Source organism: Microcaecilia unicolor, chromosome 2, assembly GCF_901765095.1.
Source record: "Microcaecilia unicolor chromosome 2, aMicUni1.1, whole genome shotgun sequence".
Lineage (NCBI taxonomy): Eukaryota > Metazoa > Chordata > Amphibia > Gymnophiona > Siphonopidae > Microcaecilia > Microcaecilia unicolor.
In genome coordinates, this window is record NC_044032.1 from 481,073,624 (window position 1) to 481,086,880 (window position 13,257).

Consider the following 13,257-nt stretch of genomic DNA (forward strand, 5'->3'; position numbering starts at 1 on the left):
TTCCAGGTACTTCCTTGTGGAAAAGAAAACAGGGGGGATGCATCCCATCCTAGACCTAAGGGCCCTGAACAAATATCTGGTCCGAGAGAAGTTCAGGATGGTTTCCCTTGGCACCCTTCTTCCCATGATTCAGATAAACAATTGGCAATGCTCTCTGGACTTAAAGGATGCTTATACTTACATCCCGATACTGCCAGCTCACAGACAGTATCTTCGATTCCATCTGGGAACGCAGCATTTTCAGTACTGTGTGCTACCATTTGGTCTCGCCTCTGCGCCCAGGGTGTTCACGAAATGCCTGGCGGTTGTAGCAGCGTCTCTACACAGGCTGGGAGTGCATGTGTTCCCTTATCTTGACGATTGGCTGGTAAAGAACACCTCAAAGGCAGGAGCTCTACAGATCACAGCTCGGCAGATGTTGAGATTGCTCGGCCCCCGGGAGATCAAGGTGGCGTCCGTGGGAGGAACCGCTACCTGAAGTTCCAGAACCTGAAGCTGTGTTACGGCACGGTTTTCTTTCTAGGACCCAGGAAATGGGGAAAAGAAAGAGGAAAAGCGGGACTAAGCCCACTACTAGCCCAGCCTCTACCTTAACTTTCCGTCAACCGACTTTGGAGATGTTTGGACTCCAGGCGCGAAGTGCTCCAATCCCTGCCTTGGTTGGATCCCCAGTACATCCGGAGGATCTTGGCGCAGAAGAGGCGTCATTGAGTCCGCCCCTGCAAACTGCTCCTCCGAGACCGGGTGGTTTGAGAGCGATGTGAGAGCCGGAGTTAGCTAATACTGAGGCTCCTAGTGGTCCTATCGGCTTGTCGACGCCGGATCAAAGTCCATCAGAGGTTAGGACAGGAGGCGCTGAACTCTCGTCCACTCCAATTGTGGCAGAACCAGCCATGTGAATCGGAGGGATTACAAGACCAGCAGTTGTTACCCTAGAGGTTCTTTGGGACGCTATCCAGGCATTAAATTCATCTCTGCTCCAGGCTTCGACACTTCTTAACTCTGAGGTAAAAGACCTTAAACAACATCAACAAACTATGGAAACAAAGGTTAAAATGCAAGAGGATAAGAGTGAATCAAATTTATTAGAGATTAACAAAATGCAAAGTGTTGTCGGCAATCTAGTGATGGAAAGAGATAATATGTTAAGGAAAATTGAATATTTTGAGAACCAGCTTAGGGGTAACAACCTAAGATTTTTGAATTTCCCTAAGACTCCTCTAATACCTCCAATGGAAATGTTAAAGAAGTATCTTATTGATATATTAGGAATCCCAAAGGAAGCATTACCTCCAATTGTGAAGGCTTTTTATATCACGGGAGTCAAAACCTCCGTACTAGAAGTTCTGGCAAACTTAACTCATTTTCTTGAAACTTCATTGGACAATATTACAGAACGTACAACTCTTCTTGCATCTTTTGCCTTTGAAACTGATAAAAACAATATTCTTAGGCTATTCTTCAGATTTATGTCTCATCAGTTTCTGGGATCAAGGATACAAGTTTTTCCAGACATAAGCAAATCTACTCAGCGAAGAAGGAGAGAATTTCTGGGACTTAAATCCCGGGTTCTAGCCTTAGGTGGGACTTTTAGGTTGAAATTTGCATGCAGATGTCTTATTTCTGTGCGCACAGTTTATTATGTATTCTTTGATTCAGAAAAATTGAAACAATTTCTAATAACAAAAGAGAGCAGCGGTGAAACTGCCTTGACAGCAACCGAAGTTAGTTGAAACCGCTGGCAGCGATCTAGCCCTTATCCTTTCATTATTTTGGAGGTTACTCTCCAGTATTTTCATTAAAAAGTTACCTTGTATCTTGATCTGTGTGTGGTCTAAGTAACAATAATATTTCCTATCCTAGACTATGTATTAATAGTGAAGGATTATGCTTTATTACTGTTTAGTATTGCCTGATTTTCTGACATTTATTTACTAAATTAATGTATATTTTGAAATTCATAAATAAAATAAAAAAAAAAAAAGATTGCTCGGCCACATGGCCTCCACAGTTCATGTGACTCCCATGGCCCGTCTTCACATGCATTCCGCTCAGTGGACTCTAGCTTCCCAGTGGTTTCAGGCTGCGGGAAATCTAGAGGACGTGATCCAACTGTCCACGAGTTTTCTCACCTCCCTTCATTGGTGGACAATTCGCTCCAATTTGACCCTGGGACGTCCCTTTCAAATTCCTCAGCCGCAAAAAGTGCTGACGATGGATGTGTCTCTCCTGGGGTGGGGAGCTCATGTTGATGGGCTTCACACCCAAGGGAGTTGGTCCCTCCAGGAAACAGGTTTTCAGATCAATCTCCTGGAGTTGTGAGCGGTCTGGAACACGCTAAAGGCTTTCAGATGTAGCATGATATGAGTTATTGATTTTGCTGGATCAGATACCAATATAAAAATACATCTGCAAAGACTTTTTGGGATAGAATCAGATCAACTGGTCTGGCTTTCATTTCACATTCCCCTTTCCCCCCTGGAAAACTACTGACAAACTAGCTGGGTGTATACCTAAATCCATTAATACATCTCCAAAGAATCTATCCCAGAGACTGCAGTAACAAAAGACTCCACCTATGACTCAGACTGAAAGCCCACAGACAATGATTTAGCCTGGGGCTAAACAAAAGACACTGATTACCTATAGAAATACAGCTGGCTACCTCAGACAAATCTTATCAGATGTGTATCTGCCCCCACCCCCATCAACTATCAGACAAGACACCAGCACATGTGCAGCCAAAAAGCTTATAGCATGTGACCATGCTCCTCTGCAACTGCAATGCCCAGAATTCAGCTATCCAGGAGCTTTCCAATTGGACCAAGGACATCCCACCTGACTAGGGTCCAGCAAGAGAATATAAAAAGACTAGAAAAAAAGCCCAGCTCATCTCTTGGGATCTGCTGCTCTTGGGACCTGCTTCTCTCTGCTGAACTTCACACACACACACCCTGACAAGAATTCTTCAGGCAACAACCACAGCTTTGCAAGAAAAGACATCCTCAGCAGAGAGGATTCCTTTTTCACTCTCTCTCAGCTTCAGAAATTCTGCAACAAAGACTTTGTAAGTTAATGATTCAGACCTGTTATCTTGTCGCAAATTTCTCCTGTAAGCAAGATTCCTTAAAGCTGCCTCTTGCTTGTAACATTACTACATTACCTGTATTGTAAATAAACCTTTTTAAAGTTAAATATATGGTCTTTTATGTTCGGAGCACGTGTTCTTAAACCTTACAGTGCAGGTTAATGTAATTTCCAAATATAATATTTAATTCCCCCTTTTTCTTACATATCCTTATCTTATTACCTTATAGGTAATTGGTGGAGAATAGAATATAGAATCAAAAATATAATTTTCCCACATTCATTAATGGTTAAATATGTATAGCCTTTATGTGAGACCACATGGTCGGAACACATGTTCTTAAAAACTAGAAATACAGCACATGTTGCGACCACGTGCTCTGAGTAATTCCCTCTATTCTTACATATTCTGTTCCTATAGAGAAATATATTTCAACTCAAATAACATTTAAAATTAACACAGAGATCGGCTGTCTCATCAAATTATTCAAATTCAGACAGACAATCAGGTTCCTATGTACTACATCAACAAGCAGGGGGCACCGGATCTCGCCCCCTGTGTCAGGAAGCTGTCAGGATGTGGCTTTGGGCTCGCCAGCACGGCATGTTTCTCCAAGCCACATATCTGGCAGGCGTAAACAACAGTCTGGCTGACAGGTTGAGCAGAATAATACAACCTCACGAGTGGTCTCTCGAGAGTAGTATGCAAGATCTTTCAAGAGTGGGGCACCCCCTTGGTAGATCTTCTTGCCACTCAGATGAATCACAAGGTCCCTTTGTTCTGTTCCAGACTTGAGGCCCACGGCAGACTAGCATCGGATGCCTTTCTCCTTCATTGGGGGAAGGGCCTTCTGTATGCATATCCTCCCATACCCTTGGTAGGGAAGACTTTGCTGAAACTCAAGCAGGATCGTGGAACTATGATTCTGATCGCTCCCTTCTGGCCGCGTCAGATCTGGTCCCTCTTCTTCTGGAGTTGTCCTCCGAAGAACCATGGAGATTGGAGTGTTTTCCAACCCTCATCACTCAGGGGGCGCTTCTGCATCCCAACCTCCAGTCCCTGGCTCTCACGGCCTGGATGTTGAGAGCGTAGACTTTGCCTCCTTGGGTCTTTCTGAGGGTGTGTCCCGAGTCTTGCTTGCTTCCAGAAAAGATTTCATGAAGAGGTGTAATGCTTTCAAGTGGAAGAGGCTTGCCGTCTGGTGTGACAGCAGAGCCCTAGATCCTCGTTCTTGTCATACACAGACCCTGCATGAATACCTTCTGCACTTGTCCAAGTCTGGTCTCAAGACCACCTCTGTAAGAGTTCATCTTAGCGCAATTAGTGCTTTTCATTATCATGTAGAGGGTAAGCCTATCTCTGAACAGCCTTTAGTTGTTCGCTTCATGAAAGGTTTGCTTTTGTCAGAGCCCCCTGTCAAGCCTCCTACAGTGTCATGGGATCTCAATATCGTTCTCACCCAGCTAATGAAACCTCCTTTTGAGCCACTGAATTCTTGCCATCTGAAGAACTTGACCTGGAAGGTCCTTTTCTTGGTGGCTGTTACTTCAGCTCATAGAGTCAGTGAGCTTCAAGCCTTGGTAGCTCATGCTCCTTATACTAAATTTCATCATAACAGAGTAGTCCTCTGCACTCACCCTAAGTTCCTGCCAAAGGTGGTGTCGGAGTTCCATCTGAACCAGGCAATTGTCTTGCCAACATTCTTTCCCCGTCCTCATACCCGCCCTGCTGAACGTTAGTTGCACACATTGGACTGCAAGCGAGCATTGGCCTTCTACCTGGAGCGGACAAGCCCCTTCAGACAGTCCGCCCAAATGTTTGTTTCTTTTGATCCCAACAGAAGGGGAGTGTCTGTCGGGAAACGCACCATCTCAAATTGGCTAGCAGATTGCATTTCCTTCACTTACACCCAAGCTGGGCTGACTCTTGAGGGTCATGTCACGGCTCATAGTGTTAGAGCCATGGCAGCGTCAGTGGCCCACTTGAAGTCAGCCACTATTGAAGAGATTTGCAAGGCTGCAACGTGGTCATCTGTCCACACATTCACATCTCATTACTGCCTACAGCAGGATACCCGACGCGACAGTCAGTTCGGGCAGTCGGTGCTGCAGAATCTGTTTGGAGTTTAGAATCCAACTCCACCTCCCTAGGCCCATTTTTATTCTGTTCCAGGCTGCACTCTCAGTTAGTTGTTTCTATTTAGGTCAATCTCTGTTATGTCCTCACCGTTGCGAGGCCCAGTTGACCAATGTTTGTTGTTTTGAGTGAGCCTGAGGGCTAGGGATATCCCATCAGTGAGAACAAGCAGCCTGCTTGTCCTCGGAGAAAGCGAAGTTACCTACCTGTAGCAGGTATTCTCCGAGGACAGCAGGCTGATTGTTCTCACAAACCCGCCCTCCTCCCCTTTGGAGTTGTGTCTTCCCTTGTCTTTTGCTTTCTATTTGACTGACGAGCACGCTTGCGTTCGGGCGGGAAGACGATCGTGCATGCGCAGGGATCACGTGAGAGCTAGCAAACTTTTGTTGCTAGGAAGATTTTCCGTTCCTGGGGTCTGCCGTGGACATCACCCATCAGTGAGAACAATCAGCCTGCTGTCCTCGGAAAATACCTGCTACAGGTAAGTAACTTCACTTTATGCACATATAATTAAGGCATGGGCAGTAACACCAGCCATAGAGCCAGTGTAAGTGCTCATGCTTAAATGCCAGAGATAAGCGCATGACTTCTAGTAGTCTGTAACTTACATGCACAAGTGTGAGTCCTGCTCATGGTCAGTTGTATGCACGTGTTTACAGAATAGCACTTAGGGAGGAGAATTTATTTATTTATGACATTTATACCCCAAATTTCCTTCACAGTTTTGAGTTCAGTGTGGCTAACAAGCTAAAAAGAAGTCATTACAAAATATGAAACAAAATACATAAACCCACACATATCAATAAGGAAAGAATTGTAAATATATAAAGAATTCAATAAAAAAAGCATAACAGGGAGAATGGGAGGAGATTAGCTACCAGGATCAATTGACAGAAATTTTTTTTTAATTTGTTATTTATTTATCAATTAAACAAAATAAACATATTCCACAAGAATAATCTTGCTACAGTAACACAGCTATAGAAATGCTAAATGCTAAATAGTAGTAGTAGTAGCTCCATATACAAGCATAGTTGTTATAAACATATACATAGATTGACAGAAATTTTTTGAAAATGAAAGATTTCAAAAACTTACAAACAACCAAGTAATCATGTTGGGATCTTTATATTTTTTGGCAAGGAATTCCACCGTTTAGTAACTTGGTATGAAAAAGTAGCTGAATATATAGATTTTATAAACTACTTTCTTACATGTAGGAAAATGAAGTTGCAGGTAGTCTCTTGCACCAAAGACTGAATTGCAAGAAGACAAAGTATCATGGGGCAACATATAGTCAGGGGCAATACCATACAAAATCTGAAATATGAGAGCATAGAGTTTGAATTCAATTCTGGCCCTAATGGGAAGTCAATTCAAATGTATCAGCAAAGGAGTAGCTCTCTCAAAGTGTGGTACATGCATGACAAGTCTAGCTGCAGTTTTCTTGGCAGTTTGTGGTTTCCTTTAGATACATTCTTTACACTCTGCATAGACAGAATGACAATAATCAAATTGGGTCAAGACAAGAGGTTGGACAAGTAATCTGAAAATATCAATTGAAAAAAAGGGCCTAATACGCATTAGTTACCAAAGTAATTTAAAAGATTTAGGGCCCTGTTTACTAAGCTGTGCTATAGGAGCGCTAGCGTTTTTAGCAAACGTTAACACTAGACACACCCATAGGAATATATGGGTGTCTCTAGCATTAGTGCGTGCTAAAAATGCTAGTGCACTTTATTAAACAGGGCCCTTGTAACCACCGAGGACACCTGAGACTCACCCAAACACAGACAAGGCAGAACAGACGTACCAGCAACCCAGGACAGGAACTACCAGGCTGAGACTGTAGCCGAGGAAACTCAAGCTGGGGCAGGCAGGACCGGAATTCAGCCCAAACTTCACCTGTACTTGACCGCCGTTCCTCAGGAGTTGAGCCCCTGGGTTCAGGCGGCCGGACAGGGCTGGAAGGCAGAACTGCAGGAAACAGCAGCCGGCTGGCGAACAGCAGGAAACTTCCAGAAAGCACACCGGAGTTCCAGGCAAGCAGCAAGCAGCAGAATAAACCAGAAAACAAGCTGGGTCTGGGTGGGCAGCAGACAGAAGAATAAACCAGGAGACAAGCAGGGTCAAAGCCACAATCAGGAAAAAGCACAGCAGCACTGCAACAAACTCTCACCAAAGGAAACTCCTCTGAGGACCTCTGTTGCAAGGCAAACTGAAGGCAAACTAGAGACCTTCCCAGGTGGTTAATAAAGGCAGCATGCAAGGGAGTTCCCCAGGTACGGGTACTGCTTAGTTCCAAAAAACTCCCAAAACAATGTGGAAGGCTGGAAGATTCGGACCGGACCGGACCAGCATATCTTCTGGAACATGGCGAGTTGACTGGGAGCAAGGAACCTGGGCACAACCATGACACTGGCTCCGTAGTCATTGGAAATCAGGCTACAGTGCTCCCCCTCAAGCTACTGGTTAGACTGATGACAGTAACTATGGATGCGCTATGGTCTGCTATGGAGCACTTTTACTCAGTATGTGCTGATTTTATGGCTGTTTCTTTAAACTCATAAATACATAAGTATTTCCATACTGGGACAGAACAAAGGAGCATCAAGCCCAGTATCCTGTTTCCAACAGTGACCAATCCAGGTCACAAGTACCTGGCAAGATCCCAAGACAGTACAATACATTTTATGCTGCTTATTCTAGAAATAAGCAGTGAATTTTCCCCAAGTCCATTTTAATAATGGTCTATTTTTTTAAATTACATTTGTACCCCGCGCTTTCCCACTCATAGTAGGTTCAATGCGGCTTACATATTATATACAGGTACTTATTTGTACCTGGGGCAATGGAGGGTTAAGTGACTTGCCCAGAGTCACAAGGAGCTGCCTGTGCCTGCAGTGCCTGCAGTGGGAATCGAACCACTTTTCCTTTAGGAAGCCATCCAAACCTTTTTTAAACCCTGCTAAGCTAACTGATTTTACTACATTCTCTGGCAACAAATTCCGGAATTTAATTATATGTTGAGTGAAGAAATATTTTCTCAGATTCATTTTAAATTTACTGTTTGTAGCTTCATTGCAATCCCCTAGTTCTAGTATTTTTGGAAAGAATAAACAAGCAATTAACATCTACCTGTTCCACTCCACTCATTATTTTATAGACCTCTATCATATCTCCCCTCAGCCGTCTTCTCTCCAAGCTGAAGAGCCCTAGCTGCTTTAGCCTTCCCTCATAGGGAAGTTGTCCCATCCCCTTTATCATTTTCATCGCCCTTCTCTGAACCTTTTCTAATTCCACTACATCTTGAATTGATTTTGCACTTTTCTGCTTACTGACAGGCATGACCCATGACCTACATAGCTAAAAGCTCAAACTTCATCTTTCTGTATTTTTGCTGAGAGCTGTAAATGCAAGGTCACACTGTACCAGCAAAGAGTGCTCTTCCCCCTCCCCTTACAGAAATGGGCCACTTACTCTAGCTGGGAAGAATATGTTTACAGTTTGGGAGGGGAGAAGTGTTGAGGACTTAGGTAACACCGTGATAAGACCCGGGTGTTAAGCAAATTCCTGTACGAGGTGGCGACTGAAAGTCTTCGGTAAAAGAGCTTTGGACTTATTTTAAGATGCTGATTCTGTAAACATTCAGATAGTATGTTCCATTTAATGTAAACAATAACGTAAGGCAGAATTTAGCTGATGTTACAATACAAGTGGCTGACATTGCAAGTTGTACTCTGGTTGGGAGGGGGATTGATGCTCCATCCACTGTATATAAGTGGGTGTGGTACTATATCTAGTCAGAGGAGGAGATGATCAACAGAGAGTAACTTTTTACAGCAGTGGTCTCTCTCCTTCTCGTAACAAATTGCTATGGCCTGATTTCTTTGCCATTTGTTACTTTACCTTTCTTTGTCCAATTACTTTATCTAATTGGTCTCTCTCTGATTACTCTGTCCAATTACTTGGCCTAATTATTCTGTCTAATTACCTAATTCCCTACCTAATTACCCTGTCTAATTACTTTGCCCAATTACTTTATCACCTGATTGCTTTGTTATCATCTATATTGGAATAAAAACTTACTCCTTGGAAAGAGCATGGCCTCTGTCTTTTCTGTTACTCCATATCCTGGAGGTGGCTGGTCCATTGTATCTTGGGTGGGTGTAAGGAGGTAGAAAAACCCTATTTGCCCCATATTTCCAAACTGTATATTTCTTATGGTAAGTAGGTATATCAGAGAAATAATTCCCACATAATTACAGCCCTCACTGATACTAGGTTGTCAGAGGGGGCCATGTAAGAACAGACTCAGACTATAAACATTATTTTTTGAGATGCGGTCGCACCATGGAGCGATACAAAGGCTTTAGAACGTCCTTATTTTTTGTTTTCCATTCCTTTACTAATAATACCTAACATTCTATTTGCTTTCTTATTTCCCCACCTCTTTGCAGGATCAATGTGGTTTACAATACCTCATGAATAGTGGAAATATGTAGAAATTAGACATTTGGTATTACAGAAGGATCTTGGGTAACATGGTAGTGGTAGAACATGATATTAATATAGCAGTTAACATTGTAATACAGTTCTTGATACATGTGGGGAAGTTCACATGTGTTGATCATTGTGGTATGTCTTGTTAAAGAAATGGGTCTTCAGAAGTTTGTGGAAGTTAGTTAGTTCATAGATCATTTTTAGATTGCGCGGCAGCGCATTCCAGAATTGTGTACTCAAGTAGGAAAAGGTTGACGCATGCGTTAGTTTGTATTTTAGACCTTTGCAGTTGGGGAAGTGAAGATTGAGGAATGTGCAGGATGATTTTTTAGCATTCCTGGGTGGTAAGTCTATCAGGTCTGACATGTAGGCTGGGGCATCACCATGAATGATTTTGTGAACTAGGGTGCATAATTTGAACGTGATGCGTTCTTTTTAGTTTCCACATTGAGTGGAACATCTTTTTGGTTGTGTTTTTCGTGTGACTCTCAAGTGTTAGATGTCGATCAATGGTGACTCCAAGAATTTTTAGGGTGTCCGAAATTGGAAGATTCAGTTTTGGTGTGTTGATGGTGGTGAATTTGTTCGTGTTATGTTGAAAGGTGAGTATTAGGCATTGGGTTTTTTTCTGCATTAAGTTTCAGCTGAAATGCATCCGCCCATGAGTGCATGATATGTAGGCTTTGGTAGATGTCATTGGAAATTTCTTTTAAATCTTGTTTGAATGGGATGTAGATCGTTACGTCGTCTGAGTATATGTATGGATTGAGGTTTTGATTTGATAGTAGCTTGGCCAAAGGTATCATCATTAAGTTGAATAAGGTCGGTGAGAGGGGGGATCCCTGTGGAACTCCGCATTCAGGTGTCCATGTGGCTGATGTAGTCGAATTAGATGTCACTTGATATGAGCGTGTGGTTAGGAACCCCTTGAACCAGTTGAGAACGTTGCCTCCAATTCCGAAGTACTCAAGGATATGTAGTAATATTCCATGATCAACCATGTCAAAGGTGCTAGACATGTCGAATTGTAGAAGTAGAACGTTCTTGCCGGTTGCAATCATTTGTTTGAATTTAGTCATGAGAGTAACTAGTACTGTTTCAGTGCTGTGGTTAGACCAAAATCCTGACTGGGAGTCGTGTAGTATTGCGAATTTGTCTAAATAGTTTGTGAGTTGTTTAGTCACCATCCCTTCCGTTAGTTTGGTTATTAATGGAATGGATGCTACTGGCCTGTAGTTGGTTAGCTCACTAGCACTTTTCTTTGCGTCTTTGGGTATGGGGGTGAGTAGAATGTTTCTTTTCTCTTTTGGGAAGAGTCCATTTTGTAGCATAAAGTTCAAGTGGTTCGTTAGGTCTGTTATAAATTGTTGAGGGGCCGATGTCATAAGGTTGTTTGGGCATATGTCTAGTTTGCATTGAGATTTGGCGATTCAGCTGCCCCTGATGCAGTATTATAGGCAAAACATAGTTATTTAGGGCATTGTTTTTATCGTGTATGAAAGCTTCCATTTCTACCGTTGCTTCATGTATTTGGTGGGCTGCTGCTGTCGTTGTTGGTTATATACAAACACATGACTGTACCTGCTAATATTCTAAATGTTTATGTGTGTAACTGGTACGTGGATGTTGGCACCTACTTTACAGAATAACCCCCAGAGGATAATTCTATAAAGGGGTGCCTATTTTTAGGTGCCAAAACATGCCTATTTGGTACTTATTGTATAAAGAAAAGTAGGCTCCTACATTTCTTTATAGAATACTAGTGTAACAGGTCAAATAAGCGTTTATCTTTTACGTGCTAGCACTTATACATACAATAGAGCTGATGTAAATACTTGCACCTAGATTGTTAAAGTACATGATCTTACAGAATAGTACATAGCTGGAAACTGATACACTGTTCAGATACCCATGCAATTGACTAGAGCAGAGGTTCCCAAACTGTGCACCACGGCACCCTGGTGCGCTGCAGCGAACTCACAGGGCTGCCGCGGCAAATCCTGAACTCCCTCCCACCGCCTCCCGAACTGCTCCCTCATTATGTCTCTTTTTCTTTTCCCTTCCCCATGCCCCATGAGTCCTGCATCTCTCTGTATCCCTTCCGTTGACTGTAGCCCCAGGCCCCTGTACCTCTCTGATAGCAGTGATTGAGACAGTTTTTCACCAACGTCGGAGCTACCATCTTCTCTGGAGCATCCTGCTTACTTTGGTGCAATTTCCTGTTATCAGCATAGGCGGGACACGCCTGAAAAGAGGCCCCCATGCTGACAGAAAACTTTCTTAATCATCATTGCTACTGGAGAGGTACAGGGGACTAGGGCTACAGAGGAGAGTTGGCGAGAGGGAGAGATGCAGGGCTCACTGGGAGTGGGGAAAAGAGACGTGTTTGGAGGAGGAAGGTTGAAGAGGAGAGAAGTCAGACTGTTCAGGGGGTGGGCAGGCCTGGAAGAGAGAGGAAGAGACATGGCACTCAAGTGGGGTAGGGTGGGCAGGGCAGGATAGTACAGGAAGAAGGGAAAAATGAAGGGAGAAGCTGAATATAGGGAGAGACAAGAACAAAGAAAAGATGCTGGGCAGGGAGGAACATTGGGACAGGAAAAGGGAGAGATGGAGACGGGGGAGGGGGGCAGAGGAGGCCCCCAGGCAGTGGTGTGCTGGTAAATGTTTAACAACAGGCTCTCTCCCCGGTCCCCCTCTGCGCCCCCCCCCCAAATTGCAGAGCTGGCTATAGCCGGGGAGAGAGCCTGGGGTGGGGGGCAATGCATTACTCCAGGAAAAAAAATTAAATGATCCCAGGTTCCAATCTAATTCATGTTTAATGTGCGATAAAATGCCATAAATAAGTAAATAAATATAAACTTTTAATGTTGAGCACCTGATTCTCAAAGTGAACATATTCCAAACACTATAATGAAAATAAAATGATTTTTTTTCTACCTTTGTTGTCTGGTGACTGTTTTTCTGATCATGCTGGCCCAGTATCCGATTCTGCTGCTATCTGTCCTCTTAACTCCATTTCCAGGGCTTCCTTTCCATTTCTTTCTTTCCTTTCCTCATTTCTTCTTCATTTCTGGTCCTCAGCTTCTGCCTATTTTCTTCATCCATGTGCAGTTTTTCTCCTCTCCCTTTTCCCTCATCTCATTTGCTTCCTCACTCTTCCCTCCCCTGAGTCCTTATATAATTTTACAGAGCAGGGTTTTAGCAACTAGAAACCAGTTAGACACAAAACCTGGGGCACCAAATCTCCATAAACCGCTACTAAATGGACTTGGGAAAAATCCACAATTCCGGGAATAACATGTATAGAATGTTTGTACGTTGGGAAGCTTGCCAGGTGCCCTTGGCCTGGATTGGCTGCTGTCGTGGACAGGATGCTGGGCTCGATGGACCCTTGGTCTTTTCCCAGTATGGCATTACTTATGTACTTACTTATGTACTTTCTTCCCTTTGTAGGACTCTGCATCTTTCTCCCTCTCTTCAGTAGAGTCCGCCAAAGTGCCTTTCCTCGGGCCAGGTCTGCTCAGGCTCCT

The 13,257-nt window shown here is 43.5% G+C and overlaps 1 protein-coding gene across 2 annotated transcripts in view; it reads right to left on the reverse strand.

Moving 5' to 3' along the window:
• LOC115462578 (transmembrane emp24 domain-containing protein 11-like) overlaps positions 1-13,257 on the reverse strand; it is a 132,671-nt gene that overhangs the window by 117,286 nt on the left and 2,128 nt on the right. Inside the window, exon 1 of one of the 2 annotated variants that reach the window (XM_030192573.1) lies at positions 7,038-7,064. The exons of the other annotated variant lie outside the window; for it this stretch is intronic. The gene's annotated coding sequence lies outside the window, so the exon portion shown is untranslated. Of the gene's footprint in view, positions 1-7,037; positions 7,065-13,257 lie in introns of those variants that run through there. 2 annotated transcript variants of the gene reach the window in all.